At 42.1% G+C, this 17,980-nt stretch overlaps 1 non-coding gene across 1 annotated transcript; it reads left to right on the forward strand.

Moving 5' to 3' along the window:
• The first annotated feature begins 17,488 nt into the window (after positions 1-17,488).
• On the forward strand, positions 17,489-17,652 carry LOC121196438. The gene has a single exon (XR_005895900.1). It is a non-coding gene; the product is annotated as a U1 spliceosomal RNA (small nuclear RNA).
• Positions 17,653-17,980: the final 328 nt, after the last annotated feature.

Genomic DNA, 17,980 nt, shown 5'->3' on the forward strand with positions numbered 1-17,980 from the left:
TAAAAACAAAAATACACTGATTTTAAAACCACTAAAAATGAAAAAGACAGGACACCCAAACAACTACTCAAAGGCCTCTAACCTAATGTAGCCCCTAACCATTCCAATTCAAACCACATGAAAATACACCAAATAACATAAGAAGCAAAAGAACACAAAAACAGCTTGCTATCAACAACAAAAGACGCAGCCAATGCAAATACATAGCTTACATTTAATACAACCACACAATCACATTGCCAACGAAAACAAAGAACTTACTTTGTAGATGTGTTGAAAATGCATAGGCTGAAATCCTGTTGACCTTCTTCCAAACGCTAATGGTCCAAGATCTCAGGGGATTGCTGAAAAGCAATGCATTGCCGACATACTACCATTCAAAGGCATTTATACGCCATCGTAAAGCCCCGCCCACAGGTGAGAGCACAAACTGCATTAGCCAATCATCATTCAACTCACTTTCTTCTGACCCTTCTCCGAAATTCCCAGTGGGTGAACTCTGAAGTTCCTGAATTATTTTACTGATTGTGAGAATGATTTCAGCATCCAACAATACAAAATCACATTAGTTCATCAGATTTCTCACTCACACATACACTTGTACTAAATCCTGACCCTTTTTTACATTACCAATTCATTAAACATGTACAATTTTACATTGCCAAATCTCATGTAACAACCCAGAATCATAACCAAGAGAAAGTAGTGGCCTGAAACTACACAGCAACTTTGGGAGGAACAATAGCTCAACAGGTTGAAAGAGTGACTGGGACTTCAAAGACTGTGAGTTCAGTCCCAGCAGATGCCTTAACTTTCTTTATTACCATGCGCTCCAAATTATGATATATTATCACTATTTATTGTAGTTATCACTAGTTATTCCAAAAATACTATTTGTTTCTTTATGTACTATGTGAACACTTGATCTATTTTTTCTCTGTCTACATATACATATGACTTCAAATGCATGCATACTCTGTATGCAGGTTGCATACTCATCCTCTTAAGATTTAATGCAAAACTATATATTTATAGTAGAATTGGTAAGAATGATACATTTCTTACTTGCTAAGAAAAGCTTGTTTTGTTTCCACACATATCACACTCAATAAAAGAAAATACAAACTTTAAACATGATGCAATGTTTCATACTAACATGAATGAACTCTCTTTATCTAAATTCCCTGCCTTACAACAACATTGCTGACATCTTGGATCACATCACTGAATTAAACAGAATCAAATGCATATCACCTCTTTTACAACTCTCAGTACATCCACACAAAGCAACCATCTGGATTACTTTCATTTCCATTTGTATAACTTTGCCCATCCCTGACCAACAGCTCAACTACACACTGAAAAGGCCTGACAGATAACAGACACACCTGGCTGAGCTGTCCCTATCAAAAGTGCCTGGCTATAACAAAACTCCAGACATACTTGCTGACATCACTGAGCTACCTCAGTTCACATTTATGTCACCTCTTGATCAAATGACAATACACCCACACACAAGACACTGTCTGCACAGCTACTAATTTATTTTTTTCATACATTCATAACCACAGAAAATGAGCTCTTACACACACAAAAACCAACTGTTTCAGTAATTGAGAATATGAGCACAAACTGCCCTGTGAAGCTGAAAGGGCAATAGCTCAACAGGTTGCACAAATGAGTAGAACGTCAAAGCCAGATGAAGCCATATGTTCTTTATAACCATGCGCTCCATGTTATCATACATTATTACTATTCATTCTAGTTATCACTAGTTACTAATTTTACAAATTTTATGCTTTATGTACTACAGTCAAGCCTGAAATTATTCATAACCCTGGCAAATTTTGACTTAAAGTTACTTTTAAATATAAATCAAAGCTGAGAAATATTTTTTTCCACAATGATGCCTCTTGTACATCGTCTTATTATCTTCTGGGAGACGCCTGTGTCATTTCCAATCAAGAAAACACTTGCTGGTTGAATAAAAGTAACTTTAAGTCAAAATTTTCCAGGGGTATGAATAATTTCGGGCTTGACTGTATATGGACACTTGGTATATATTTTCTCTGTCTACAACCAAGCATATGACTTTTATTGATGCATACTCTGTAATACAAGTTGCCATACTCATCCGCTTAACATTAATGGGAAACAACATATTTCTTTCATAAATCACATATGGTGAAACTCACTCATACTCTCACATACCAAAGACTGCCTAACTTAACTTTAACCTACCTTAACAATGCAGCCCTGAGAAAAAAAAATGTCACATTGTACATTGATGCTTTGTGCATAAAAATATGTGATTAAAAGAGTGTCTGCTCTGTCCACAAACATGTGGACGCACTCCTAACACTCCTAACAGTCAACCTATTGTCTATGCAGTTTGAATACTTGCCAGACAAAATACACACCTCTACATGTAAATTCACTCACACAAACACTTCACCTTTACACAAGATAACCACCAACCTGTAACTTTCACTTGTTCAAATACATTCTCAACAGTCCCTGACCTGACCCATTTCCTCTCACATTCCCTACTCTGACCAAACTCTGCATTTTCACACACTAAAAACAAACACCATGAAGGGGAGGAGCCACTCCATGTTTAAAATCAAATCGTGTTTGTCCTTTGATGCCTTTGATGTATCAACATTCTACAGTCTGATGTCACAGGCTGCAGTAAGTGGACACACAGCCAGAGACAAGTTCAGAAGTCAAACAGCAGCAGAAACAGTTGGACTGGACAGGACTTGCTCATGATTTAGGAAGAAAGAAGCACTCAGATATTATATAACTATTGACAAGGAAGGGAGGAGCTACTGCTGTTACAAGGACAAGAGGAAACTACAGGAAAGTCCAGATCACCTCCAAGGTTTTCAGTAAGTCAGTATATGTTAGTAGTTCATGTCAGTGTCTAGAAGTTAATTTTTTGAAATGTTTTGTCCAAATGATATGTTTGTGAAATTAGGACAAGTAACCATGCCCATGACTGTGAGATATTCTCATGGTTTCTCAACTTCTTAACTTTGTTTTGGTGTGATGCACTGTAGTTTGTGTTAAAGGAAAGGATTTCTAGGAAGTCTGTACTGTCTGCAACAAGATCCTTTCTAAAGAAATTCTAATGGAAACGATGGAGCATAAAATCCACAGTCCCTGTCCTGTGGAAAAGTTGACTTCCAGAGTTGAGGCTTCAAGTTTCTATCTTCCAGGTATTTTTAGTCCAAAATTCCCCTCTTTGTGTTTCTACACCTGTTTCCTTTCAAAGCTATGATGGAGAGATGCCAACACAGAGAGGAAATTCTGCACTAAAAGACAAACATTTGAAGATACTCTGCCACTTTAGACTCTCAGCTCTGATTCTTGTTTTCTGCTCCATGCAGCTCATCTACAGGACTGTATTAAGTCCTAGTTGTTGAAGAATCTTAATTATTAAGCAGTGAAACTATTTCATATGAGGAAATGGTACATTCATTTTTTGAAATGTTTCCTTTCTTCTGTTTCCTTGTCTTTTGGTGATGGTCACTAAGCTCCAAATCTTGTAGCTGTTCTTGTAACTGACTCAGCCTCAGTCAGTGTGAGAGAGCTGATATGTTTAAAGGTTCATAGACTGAAAAGGTTCTGGGAAGTTCTCTTGAAAAATGGATCCTAAATTTAACTTTGAGGAATTTAATTGTCTGCCTGCTCCAAATGCTATGCTAGGTCTATGTGGAGCCGCTTGTGTGGTACATTATGTTTCTGTTTGTTTTCTATGAAACTGTGAATATTATTAGCTGACTGGATGAATAGAACACAAGAGAGATTTGTTTGTGCAGATAGATGAGACCTTAATGTGTCTACTAACCCTTATTTTAAGATGCACACACACACGTTGTTCTGCAAGTAGTTATAGTTTGTGTGTGTGTGTGTGTGTGTGTGTCCGTGAGGTGTTTAGGGAACTGACAAAATCATCTTGATGGGAAAAGGATGAAGGAAAAGTTCTCACTGCAGCAGCTGTAGAATTTTATTATTATGACCACAATTACACCACAAGAGCCAGTTTGACTCTGTCATTTCCAGGCTCTGTGTTTCCAGTTCACCATTCACCACACAATGATGTACTTTATTTCTTCATGATGACTCTTGAAAGTTTTTGAAGAGAGAGGAGAAAATTTCTTCTGTCATTTTTGCCTTTTTTTCCCCCACAAAACTCGTTTTAAAGATTTTCATGAGTCGAAGAAAAACACATTTTCTTGGTGGTCGGAGAAAATGATGAACTGTTCCATCATTTATCCAGAAGTTTCTATGGTAATGTGATCATTATGCTGTGACTGTGACAGGAGGAGTTCAGTGAATTGATGTGACTCGTCTGTGCTCTGTCACTGCTCATTTTAATGAAGTATATATTCCCTCTCTGTATTATGATATTGGAATGTAACTCAGCTTTACCACAACACTGTCATTGTACACCTGTATGTTTTGTTCACCGTGTTGATCCATCTGTCTTCCTGTATTCATTCTCTCACTCCCTCGCTGTTAAGATCACCATGTGAAACATCACATACAGGAAGTGACAGTGTGCCTATATTAGGCACCTAATTTTCTTAATTTTCTTAAGAACCTTCCAGTATTCTAAGTGCACTATCTTGCTCTTCTTTTGTATTATTTATTTCTTGGTTATTTTATTTTATTTCTTATTTTATTGTATTATTTTAACCTTAAGCTTGACTCTGGGGAGGGATGCACAAGAATTCCAATGCACATGTACTGCAGTGTATCTGTGCAAATGGCAAATAAAATTCTATTCTATTCTATTCTATTCACTACCACCACATACACTAAATGCTCAGCTCCACTCATCACTAACTTCATTTAGAGCAAACAGAGCTCTGCTGTAACAGGAAGCAGCAGAAAGTCAGAGGCTTCGCCGTGAGGAGCGCAGACCTCTCTGTCATGTCAGGTGTTTTCAGGAAGAAAAATAGTGAAACGATCTGTTGCCTTGAAATCCAAAGAGGAAAGCGACGGCGGGGATCCACACGGTGTATATCCAGAAGCAGGGGCGCCGCCAGGGGGGGAAAGGTTAGGACGATTCTAAGGGCCCAGCACTGACAGGGGCCCTGGGCTGAGGGCTGAGGGGCTAATAATATTATCTTAATAATTTTACCCTGTTTAAGCTTTTTAAATAAAATATTACATTTCGTCTGTTAGAATAAGCACATTGAACATGGTTTTCGTTTTCTATAACATTTTCCTTGAATTCTTTATCATGTCATTTACCCCCCTCTCTTATTAAAGAATGGTACAGTCTGACTCGAGCAGAGCGGGACTGTCAAATGCGTATGCTGGACTCAGAGAGTGATAAGATAAGATAAGATAAGATAGACTTTATTCATCCCACAACGGGGAAATTCAATTGTTACAGCAGCATATAGAAAAAGGTAGAAAACGGCAGTAACAGAAAATATAAAAAATAACAATATACAATCCAAAAACACAAAGGAGAAAAACAAAGGCAAAAGTACTCAGGTTATAAATATTATATACTATATACAAAAGGTGCTTGAGTCTTTGTAGAGAAAGTGACTGGTGATGTATGTAAACATAAAAACAGAATTATGGCAGTGCAGAGCAGTAGTAATATGTAACATGGTTTCATTATGTGTTGTCATTGTACAACCTCACAACTGTTGGGATGAAGGACCTGCGGTACCTCTCCTTCTTACACCGCGGGTGTAGGAGTCTGGAGCTGAAGGAGCTGCTGAGGGACCCCACAGTGTCATGTAGGGGGTGGGAGGTGTTGTCCATGATGGATGTCAGCTTAGCCAACATCCTTCTCTCCCCTACTTCCTCCACAGAGTCCAGAGGACAGTCCAGGACAGAGCTTGCTCTCCGTATCAGTCTGTTGAGCTTTCCCCTGTCCCTGTCTGTACTGCCCCCTCTCCAGCAGACAACAGCATAAAAAATGGCTGAGGCCATCACAGAGTCATAAAAAGTCCTGAGCAGAGGCCTGCACACTCCGAAGGACCTCAACCTCCTCAGCAGGTGGAGTCGACTCTGTCCCTTCTTGTAGAGGGCATGGGTGTGGTCAGTCCAGTCCAGTTTATTGTTTAGGTGAACACCCAGGAATTTGTAGCTGTCCACCAGCTCGATGTCCAATCCCTGGATGTTCACTGAAGTGAGGTGATGTCCTTTCCTCTGGAAGTTGATGATCATCTCCTTTGTCTTGCTCGTGTTGAGCTGCAGCTGGTTGAGCTCACTCCAGCAGGCAAAGTCCTTGATGACCTTCCTGTATTCCAGGTCATTTCCCTCAGAAACACAGCCAACGACAGCTGTGTCATCCGAGAACTTCTGGATGTGGCAGTGGGTGGTGTTGTAGGTGAAGTCCGAGGTGTACAGTGTGAAGAGGAAGGGGGAGAGCACGGTACCCTGAGGGGCTCCTGTACTGCACAGCACCACATCAGACACACAGTGATGCAGCCTCACATACTGTGGTCTGTCTGTGAGATAGTCTTTTGTCCATGCAGCCAGGCGTTGGTCCACTCCCATGTTCTCCATCTTCACACTGAGCAGTGATGGCTGGATTGTGTTAAAAGCACTGGAGAAGTCGAAGAACATGACCCTCACAGCACTCCCGCTGTCCTCCAGGTGTAGCAGTGATCTGTGCAGCGGGTAGGTCACTGCGTCGTCCACCCCTATCCCCGTCTGATAAGCAAACTGCAGAGGATCTAGTTGTGAGCCCACAATCTCTCGCAGCTGCCTCAGGATGATCCTCTCCATAGTCTTCATTAGATGAGACGTCAGAGCAACAGGCCTGAAGTGGTTTGGCTCCTTTGGACGCGATGTCTTCGGGACCGGAACCACACAGGAGGTTTTCCACAAGGCCGGGACCTTCTCCAGTCTCAGGCTCAAGTTGAACATGTGACTGAACACGCCGCAGAGCTGATCAGCACAGTCCTTCAGGAGTCGAGGGCTGATCCCGTCCGGGCCTGGGGCCTTCCTTGCCTTGATCTTCTTAAGCTGACTCCTCACCTGATTATCAGTTATGGAGAGGGGGGGTGGGGGGGTGGTCGTAGGAGAATCTCTCAGTGGGGCTGGTGTTCTGATGAGGGGGCAGTCATCAGGTGTTGAGGGTGGCAGGCTGAGGAATGGGGGGGGGGGGCGGGGGAGAGGAGATGGCAGGGGAGGTGAAGGAGGAGGAGGGAGAGGGAGAGGAGGAGGAGGAGGGGAGGGAGGAAGAGGAGGAGGAAAGGGGGGGAGGGGAGGAGGAGGAGGACGAAGGGGAGGAGGGGGGGGGGGGGGGGGGGGAGGAGGAAGAGGAAGGGGAGGAGGAGGGGGGAAGAGGAGGGGGGAGAGGAGGAGGGGGAAGAGGAAGAGGAGGCCAAATCAAATCTGTTGAAAAACAGATTCAGTTGGTCCGCCCAGTCCTTGTCCCCGCCAGCCTGTTCTCTCCCCACTCCCTTCCCACGGCCTGTGATGGTCTGCAGGCCTCTCCAGACCTCTCTGGCGTTGTTCTGCTCCAGGCTCTTCTCCAGTTTCCTCCTGTACTGTTCCTTCCCTTGCCTGATCTTCACCCGAAGATCCTTCTGGACTCTCCTCAGTTCCTCCTTGTCCCCTGAGCTGAAGACCCTCTTCTTCTCATTCAGAAGAGCCTTAATCTCAGGGGTCACCCAGGGTTTGTTGTTGGCAAAACACCGTACCATCTTGGAGGGCACAGTGTTTTCCACACAGAAGTTGATATAGTCCGTGATGCAGTGGGTCATGCTGTTGATGTCATCGCCATGGGGGCTGCAGAGTGCATCCCAGTCCCCAAATGGACAAGGTTGTGATCAGAACGACCCAGCGGGGGGAGGGGGGAAGCTGTGTATGCATCCTTGATGTTTGCATACAGTAGGTCCAAAGTTTTATTGTCTCTGGTGCAGCATTTCACATACTGGGTGAAGGTAGGGAGAGCAGATGAAAGGGAAGCATGATTAAAGTCACCGGATATGAGGATGACGGCTTGAGGGTGCTGGTTCTGGAGATCAGAGATGATGGTGTGGATCTGATCTGTAGCTGCAGCAGCGACAGCCGAGGGATGAATGTAAACAGTCACAGCAATCACGTGTGAAATCTCCCTCGGCAGATAGAATGGGCGCATGCTAACCGCTAACAGCTCCAAGTCTCTGGTGCAGACCTGCTCCTTCACAGTAATATGCAGAGGTGTGGACTCGAGTCACATGACTTGGACTCGAGTCAGACTCGAGTCATGAATTTGATGACTTTAGACTCGACTTGACAAAATGTAAAGAGACTTGCAACTCGACTTGGACTTTAACATCAATGACTTGTGACTTCACTTGGACTTGAGCCTTTTGACTCGACAAGACTTGCTACTTTCCTCAAAAACCCAAAGATTAAAAAGGATGTTATTAAGGAACGCTCTGTATCTTTCTTTGTATGTGTGCGTCTGTGTATGTGCTGTCGGCACAACATCCAATCAAATTAGATCAACGTTGTTTTGATCCGACAGCATCCATCCAATCAAATTGCAGGACAACCAATGAAGACGGACTGTCAAACAGCGCGCTAGCTGGAAAAAATGATACCAAAGATAGTTTCGTTCGGGTATAAAAACTACAAGGTGGTCAATAAAAAACGAATTGCAGTATGCAAAACATGTGGCTCGAAGATTACAGATGGAGACGCAACAACTTCGAACTTCGTTCGACATCTGAAGTTGCACAAAGAAAGGTAAGTTCTGAATGAAAGCTTACATTTATTGGCTAAGTAGCTAATTTTTCTTTGCTGTGTAGCTAAATCATTGCAAACACGGTAATTTGTTGCGTCTACTGCGAGTTCACTCCCTTATTCATACCTTTGTTAAGTATTTTTTTAACAGGGCTATGGTTGAGGTACATAACATTAGTCAAGGTATCACACAGTAGACGGCGGTTAGCAGCAACGCATATTTTAGCCACCTACAAAGAGGCAAACCTAATAAAATCAAGGTCACTTTAAATGTGCGCTATATTAAGAATATGTGTACCGTTTTAGCTTGCTGTCAGACGGATTTTTCCGACAGGAAAACAAAGTTATACTGCTCGTTGTTCTTACTCTCCAGCAGTCCATTGACGAAAAAACAAGTTAGCTTGCACACGTGAGTTGCTGGTCTACGTGCTGCAACGTAACACACTAAAATACAAAATATATTATCACACAATGTTAAGATTGATATTAATAATATGAGTAATTAAGAGTAGTTTCAATACAGTTCATGTGTGGCTATAAGGGATGTTCTGACATCTGTTTAATATGCTTTCCTCTTACATAATATATTATTGCTGTGTGGTTAAAAGGACTCGAAAGGACTTGCAACTCAAAGTGTAGGACTTTGGACTTGACTTGAGACTTGTCAATCTTGACTTTGGACTTGACTCGGGACTTGCCTGTCTTGACTTGGGACTTGACTCGGGACTTGAGGGCCAAGACTTGAGACTTACTTGGGACTTGCAAAACAATGACTTGGTCCCACCTCTGGTAATATGTCCCGGGTGGCACCATCTCTCATTTACAAACATCGCTATCCCCCCTCCTTTCTTCTTACCGCTCTCAGCTGAGCTCCTGTCGGCTCGAAGAAGTTGGAAACCGTCCAGAGTGACGTGTGAGTCCGGAGAAAGTTCGTTCAGCCACGTCTCAGTGAAACACATGAGGCTGCATTCTCTGTACTCCCTCTGCAGTCGGGTCAGCGCCGTTAGCTCTTCCATCTTGTTGGGGAGAGATCTTACGTTCCCCATGATGATAGACGGTAAACATGGTTTATACCGTCTTTTCCGCTCCCTGCGCTTAACTCCCGATCTGCATCCACGTTTCCTCCTTCGTAGCTCCTGGGGGATCTCCGGTCTTACAGTGCAGAGAAGAGGTGTGTGGCGCAGGGCCAACAGTTGCTCCCGGGTGTAAACAATGGAGCCGTGGTTGAATGGGGTCCCGTGGCTGTGTGTGTTCCCCACAGCCACACCAAAAAGTTCCAAAAACAGCAAAGCGCAAGCTACAAGAATCACAAAAAGGCCATCCATAGCTGCACCTTTGCTTAAAGTGTCGGTGTGATAAAAAACTGGTAACAAAAAGTACGCTAAAAATTATAAAAAACACTAAAAAGAGGTAGAAAGGTACAGAGCTGCTGTAACTGGACGCCACTCACGCGGCGCCATCATGCATTTATGATCAGCTGTTCTGAGCGTTAGGGCTGCTGCAGGAGTAGGTGAAGTATGAAGTCATGTTACCAGAAAAGAAAGGAGAGGCAGGAGAAGGCTGAGAGGGAGAAAAAGGGCAGACAGCTGCTGACACAGTTTTTCCCAAAGAACGGTAGGTTATTAGCAGGTATTAGTCGTCACTCACCTTGGTGTTTACAATATGCTATAGAATGATAGACCTACAGATTTCGTATTAAAGTGGTTGGATTAGCCCATCAAGAGAACAGTTTACAGTGCCATTTTATTTAAATTCTCTACCTTTATTGCCACACTGTAATACTTTGATGTAAATTTACAGTGAAATCTGAACAGCATTTTACTGTATTACTGTCATACAGTATCATACTGTAAACTGCAAAGCATCATGGGAGAAAATAAATGACAAATTACAGCACTTTAAGAGAATGCCATGTTTACAGGATTATACTGTAGTTTTTACTGTAAACGGAGCATCATGGGTACTGAAGAAAACTGCGGGAATTAAAATTTGAAAATCAACCGATAGCCCGGCATAACGGCTTTACCGTTGCATTTTATTTTAAAATTTGTTATTTCCACTTCGGTGCTCAGCCAGTCTACCAGCCAGGTCACCGCGAAGGCACAGACCCCGGACAATCTGCTCTGCATTTTTGATATCCGGAGCTGCCTGACGTCCTCCACTGAGTAAGTTTACATTAATTCACCTGTCTTATAAGGAAGATTTGAAGTTTTCTCCTGTTGTATTTTCTGCCATTTAGAGCAGCGTTAGAACAAAGCTGTTGAAAGGTTCCGTTTTAGCACGGTAGATAAGATGAATGTACAAAAGTGGATAAATATGTGTGATAAACTAGGCTGCTAGGCTAATATACAAGATAAATCATTACATTATGCTGGTGCTACTGCTAACTAGTTTCATAACTAATGAAGTGCCCTCAACATGCACAGATTCAGCCTCAGAGGGACACCTGCCCTCATCCTCAAGCGCAGTTGAAGGAGAGGAAGGTGAGCAATACAATCCATAAAGGTTTTAGGATTTTTTTTTTAATTACACAGGGAGCAGCTACCAAGCTAGTGAGCATATTAAAGTGTTGGTGATAATAGGCAACAGTCAGAATTAGTCTGAAAAGACTGTTACTATAAAATGGAGAATCCACGGTCACTTTCAAATTAATTTTAGGTGTTTATTTTCTTTCATGAGCAACAATTATTAGGCTACTTACAGTATGGAGTTCATTTAAATGCAATGTTAATTTGGCAGGCATCACTCTATCAGAGTGAATTTATAACAGACTGTATTTTGCACATTATGGATACTTTAGAGCCAGGTCCCTCTTCAGGCCAGGAGACCAGATGTGCTCCAATAGAGGAAGAGAGCAGGGCGAGCTCAAGCAGCACAGGTTAAGGGACAGTGATGTTGCTTCTGTGTGTCACCCACTCATCAGCAAGTACACAAAGGACCTCACTCCTCAGTTTGAGAGTGAAATCAGACATCTCAACACAGTATTTTCTGCCACTTTCCCCTCTGGTTGCACCAGTCTTGAGCTTCTCAATTCAATTTACAAAATGCAACTCCAGAGCATTTTTGGAGAAGTCTGTATTGCCATTAGGATTTTTTGCACTCTCCCAGTCACAGTTGCTGGTGGCGAAAGAGCATTTAGTAAACTGAAACTTATCAAGAGCTACCTCAGGTCAACAATAGTACAGGAGAAGTTGAACAGTCTGGCAATCCTCTCAATTGAAAGTGACCTGGCTCTCTCTCTCGATTTCAAAGATTTAATTCATGACTTTGCTACAAAGAAGCCTCGGCGTCTAGACTTGGGCATCTAAATGAAGAGACAAAAGTGTTGAGTTGAGAGAAACAATAGCAATATGATCATGAAAACTAGTCTGTATCATAACTGATATTTGTAGTTGTTAATAATAGTTCGTGTGAAAGAAAGCACCCTTTTCATACGTACCTTTAATATATCAGTAGTGTAAATTTTCATGTTCATGTTTGGAATTTTTTGAGATTGTTTTGTAGGTATCGACCTTGAATGTCTGAACATTTACTGTGCTTTTTAATAAATGAGTGTTGCATAAAAGAAAGCAAAAACACTCAGTGGATTTCTTGCAGTTCATAGCCTATAGCCTAGTTATTTATTAAGGCATACATTTCATCATATATGCTACAATAAGTCCAGAAATGTAGGAAACAGAGAAAATAATTTTTAGGTTTTTGTGTATCTGTTGTAAATCCATACTGATACAGTGATGCATGCAAGTTGTTTCAACATGTGAACATTTAGAATGGACTCCATACAAAATAACTTTACAATACATAGTTGCAATATCTTAAAGTCTAATTCTGACAATGGTGCATTTAAAATAATGCCATTTAATGATGTTACCACGATCACCTAAACAGATTTTTGCAAAAAAGGAGGGCCCAAAATTCTAATCTTTCATGGGGCCCAAGATTTCTGGCGGCGCACCTGTCCAGAAGTAAAGCATGGTGTCCTTTAATCAGCTGCAAAAGCTCCGCGCTCTTCCCGACGAAGCTCCGTGTCCAGCGGTTCATTTCCAGAAGAGAAAGCGCTGCAGATGAAGCCGAGCGGAGGAAGAAATCCCAGTCTGAACGCTGCTGATGAACACAAGAGCTGGAGACTCTGTCGCTGCTTCTTCTGCTGCTTTCACACGGACATTAGCGACCCCTACCGGAACTGTTATCCAGACAGGAAGAGACTGTCTCTGTGTGTGAGTCCTCTGTCTCTGTGTGTGTGCTCAGTATGTTGCTACTAAAGCAGCGTTTCATGGTTCAGGACTGACAGCAGGACTAATCTGGACAAGTCCAACTCATTTCATTCAGCTCCACAACCATGATTTGTCACATGGAGTGAAGTGAAGCCAGTGAAGAGGAGGGGAATGGGAGGAGGAAGCAACACAAAGTGTTTGCTGGTCTCTGATGGGATCTTAGCCAGCAGTTTGTCTCTGTGTTATTCTGTCTCTGCACCGTTAAACATTCATACTCAGGTGGACAGTCACAGTGGACACTGTCCAATGTCCAGAGGAAAAAAAAGTCTTTTATCACATATTAAAGCTGACCATGTGTAGTTTAAATACATGCGTGCGAGTTTATTTTCCTTAAGACAGAAGATGAGCTGATTAATGCAGGAAACAACATGAGTCTGACTCAAGTATCTACCTTTATAATTCTAAAAACATGGGCTGAGGACAAAAGGTGAAGACGACAGCTCATATGGAAAATTGGCACATTAAGAAAACATATATTATTTGTGTGAATATCATTAGTGCATATTTTCCACTTTTGATATATGATGGTATTATAAAAATATATATGTCTTTTCAGTCTAAAATCCTTCTAGTGTATCTACAGGAGCTGATTAGTCCCATATATACAGTGGTGTTCCAGTATATGTCAGAGTTCAAAGTGAAGACAGTCTAGTTGGTCTCATTGGATAAAGCCAGTTATCTGTGTTCAAACAAGCGTGACAGCAGATTTATTCCACTTAGTTCTGTCAGAGCCACTGAAGCTGTTTCTTTACTTTTTATTCTTCCCTCGAGCTGCAGTGAGAACATCTACAGAAGAAACATTATTATTATTATTTACTGTCCAACACAGTAAAGTGTAAATGATGGACATTTACTCAACACAACTTTTTATTTCCACTGTCACAGGATAGAAAGAACAAAGAACTTCACTAAGAGCCTTGTTTCATAATTCATTTCCAGCCCACAGTGTTTCTGTCCTCCAGCAGACCTTTGGATGTCAGTGTGTCAAGCTAATGTTGGTGAATCTGAGGCTGTGTTGACTGAGAGAAGAAGCTGTGAGATCTTTTAGACCCTGAGGACTCACTCTGGACTGATTTGATAGATGCTCCACAAATAAAAGTGCTTCTCCACTGAACTAACTACTACTCCTCATAGGGACTGTCTGCAGGAACTGAAGCTGCTTTTGGTCAAAGAGATATTCATGTGTTCACTGTTCACTCAGGACCATTCAGCTGGGTTGGTGAATTCCGCACCAAGGACAGCAGCAGCTGAACTGTACACAGCTACTAACAGATAGATGGAGTGTGTACAACATTCATGTTAATATATCTGCTGAAATCCTGTTGGAAGTAGCATAAAGTGGCCTCCAGGCTGATGGCAGTAACCTGCTGTAATTAGCCAATAATGAGCCCATTAGCCTCTATAATGAAGTTCACACATATTATTATTTGCAACACAGGATGAAGACAATTAGTTTAAAAAAGAATCATTTGAAGGTTTATGAGAGTTGCTACTTTATTTTTAATCCTGTTGCTGTAGATTTTCCTCAACTCCAAACAATGTGGACTGTGAAGTGAAGCATTAACAAGCTCTCAGTCAGCACCATGGAAAGAGGCAGAGACGACTGCTGTTCTCTCTACAGTACAAAACAATTATCACTGTTTACACTTTTTATTTTTCTCACACATGGTTCACACTGTAAATGTGTGAACCCTGGTCCATGAGTGAATTTGCTGTTGGGATGATCAGAGGGTTTGTAGAGTTATTATGCTTCTTCCTCTTTGCATTATGATTTTCCACAGACTCTTGTCAGTTACAAAACAAGTAGAAAGTCTGAAAGTGCCAACGTGACTTTCCATCCATCCAGTATCAGGATACAGTTGAGAAAAGATGTGCATTGATTTAAGCTCTGAATCTGACAGCACATTACACAGCTCTCTCTCCACTCTGAGCTGTGACCTCCAGCAGTGGATTATTCACAGTAAAGTTGCAGACACTCTGTGTTCTCTGATGCTAATGACTCTTGGAGCTCTACTTTCCACTGCTGTTGGTCTCTGTCCTGAATAAAGAGCTCCTCTATCTATTTCTGGTGACTCCATCCCAGTGGTTGTCATTGTTTCATCATGTAACACCCGTGAAAGTTTCCCTCATTTACCTGGTTTTAATAACACGTTGCCTCTGACTGAGAGCCAAGTGACTGTAAAGCAGAGCATCACTTTCTGATTCAGATCCAGTTTAAAGTGTGTTGGTCTCTGTCACTGGGCCTTTACTCCACAGAGAGAACTGGATCTCATCATTAATGGAAACAGTCCTAAATATCCTGGCAGAGAGGGAAGTGAGTCTCCATCTTCTCTGTCCACTTCACTTATTCTCCTTTACAGAAGTTCACTCTGCTGTGAACAGAGACACCAGCTGCAGTGTCTGTTCATAGAAGAGTTAAAGGAGGAAGAAAGATGATCCACAGCCAGTCAACACAGAATAATGGGATCTTTGTAGGGACTGTTGGTGTCAATGTTCAACCATCTGAAACAACAACAACAAATCAGAAAAAAAAACATCCTCTGAGGTGATGGATCATCAGTTCAAAGCTGCAATTGCAACTATTGTTGAAAGCGTTTTAACTTTTCAACACTGAAAATAATTCACAACCTGACAAGAAAAACTCTATATACTGAAACACTGACATTAAAACAATTGACAGTTTTATTGCTTCATGATGCATCTGCTTCATTGATCTGATGTATTTCTCTGTGAGTCACATTGTACTATAATCTGTGCAGATGTTCCAACTAACATTCAGTATCTTCATCCACAGAAACTCCTCCACTGGCTCACAGAAGACACAGAGACAAAAAGGTGAAGCTCCCATTTACCTGGACACTGAGACACTGATTCACTTCCTCTCCTCAGAGCTGCTGAGCTGCTTATTTAGCAGACAAATCAGAGCCATAGTGGAGCCGTCTGTAGCAGTTAGTCTGAAGAGTCCTACAGCTCAGCAGCCTGAGGAGCTCAGAGGGAAGAAAGAGAGGCAGGACTGCTGAGGAGAAAGAAGAAGAGGAGTTCAGCTGCTTGCTGAAGATGCTTTGACTCCTCTAGTAGTTTATAATGGGGTCAAAGGTCATTCTGGAGGGCAGTGACCCTTCAATATCAGTTTGTTAAATCATCAGACAGATGAAAAAAGGCTCCAGCTTTGCTGCTGTCAGGTGGTGAAATGCTTCAAGGTAACTCAGCCTTCCCACAAAATTGGTTTCACATTGCAGAGAGATTCTTATTAAACCAATGTTTAGAAAAATCAACACATAACATTGACACCAGCAGCCCTTTGATAAACAGCTATTATGTCCAATGGAGACTCCATATTCAATCTATTCTTCACCAGAAAGAAAATAATTCTGATCATGGTATAATTCTTTATCATTCTTTCATCCTCCTTTGTCCCAGCAACATAGGTGCAAAGTAGATGTCATTCATTTATCATTCTGCTCTCAGGTGTATAACCACAGATGGTTATTATACAAACAATCAGTTGGCCTCATTCATTGATCCTCTCTGAGGGAGCTACTGCTTTGTTTTTCCTCCACACACCCTCCACAGTGTATTCCTCTCAAATCAGGAAATGTAAACTGTGTAACTAAGAAGCAGCTGTGAGCGAGGTTACCAGTCCACTGTACGTGATGACAATAAAAAAGAAATAACGCTACTGAATGAACTTATTTCTTCAATATGACAGATGATGCTTGAAAAATATACAGTTGTAAGAAGCAAAGGAAACAAGAGAAGCTTTTACAAAAACAAGGTTCATGCAGCATTTTCACTTTGCACTCATCAAACACACATTCACAGATGACTACATGAATATAAGATATAAGTACCAGTATGTGTGTGTGGGTGTGTGTGTGTGTTTGTCCTTTGATGCCTTTGATGTATCAACATTCTACAGTCTGATGTCACAGGCTGCAGTAAGTGGACACACAGCCAGAGACAAGTTCAGAAGTCAAACAGGAGCAGAAACAGTTGGACTGGACAGGACTTGCTCATGATTTAGGAAGAAAGAAGCACTCAGATATTTCTGCACAATTATTGACAAGGAAGGGAGGAGCTACTGCTGTTACAAGGACAAGAGGAAACCACAGGAAAGTCCAGATCAGCTCCAAGGTTTTCAGTAAGTCAATACATGTTAGTAGTTCATGTCAGTGTTTAGTTCATTTAGTCAAATGTTTTGAAAAGTGTACCACGTGGGCCTTTGCTTTCTTTCCCAAGAGACAGCTTGACTAGTGGCATTTCACACAGTGTTCCTTTGTTTTTGGCAGAGCAGTGCATGATGGGTGGATCCAACAAAGCGCGTTTGCAGCACGCCGCAGCCTATTTGCAGCAGTGTTTGTGTCTTTTCAGCCATAAACGTAACAGACAAAGGGGAGCTGATGCTCAATGCACTGAAATGTGGGATTATGCATTGTAGGCACCGTCAGCCAGAGTGCTGTGCCTGGTGACCACCACCCGCTCTCTTCCAACTGCAACTCATACTTACCTGGCAGGGGAGATACCACGATCAACAAGGTAGTTCACCCAGGGTGAGGCTCAGCCATTGCACTCCGGCTGTGCTGACCCCTGCGAATTCCCCAAATGTGGGAATCTCGACTGCATAAATTCTGGTAGTGAGGGACTGCGTTCGCGCTCTCCCCTGATGCATGCCTGTAGAAGAAAACAATGTGTCAGGAATGCCCATGTGCTAACCTGTTGAAGACTCTCCATTTTGTGAAGTGGCTTTGTTGATCTGGAGTTATATGTCAGCTTTTGCAGTCTGTCCACAAAGCGACAGTGTTGCTCTGCAGAAGCTCTCTGGCGTACGCTACAGAGTGGCGTGTTTAGTCATGACAATTCCCCGGGTTCCCATTGGAATTGGGGAAGTGGCCGTGGCCTTTCCATGACAAAATGAAGTGTGAGCTCTCCTGTCCGACTGTGCTGCTTGTTTGTGGAAGAAATGTGTGCTAGATGTTCTAGTATGCTTTATT

The sequence above is a fragment of the Toxotes jaculatrix genome, chromosome 16, assembly GCF_017976425.1.
Source record: "Toxotes jaculatrix isolate fToxJac2 chromosome 16, fToxJac2.pri, whole genome shotgun sequence".
Lineage (NCBI taxonomy): Eukaryota > Metazoa > Chordata > Actinopteri > Toxotidae > Toxotes > Toxotes jaculatrix.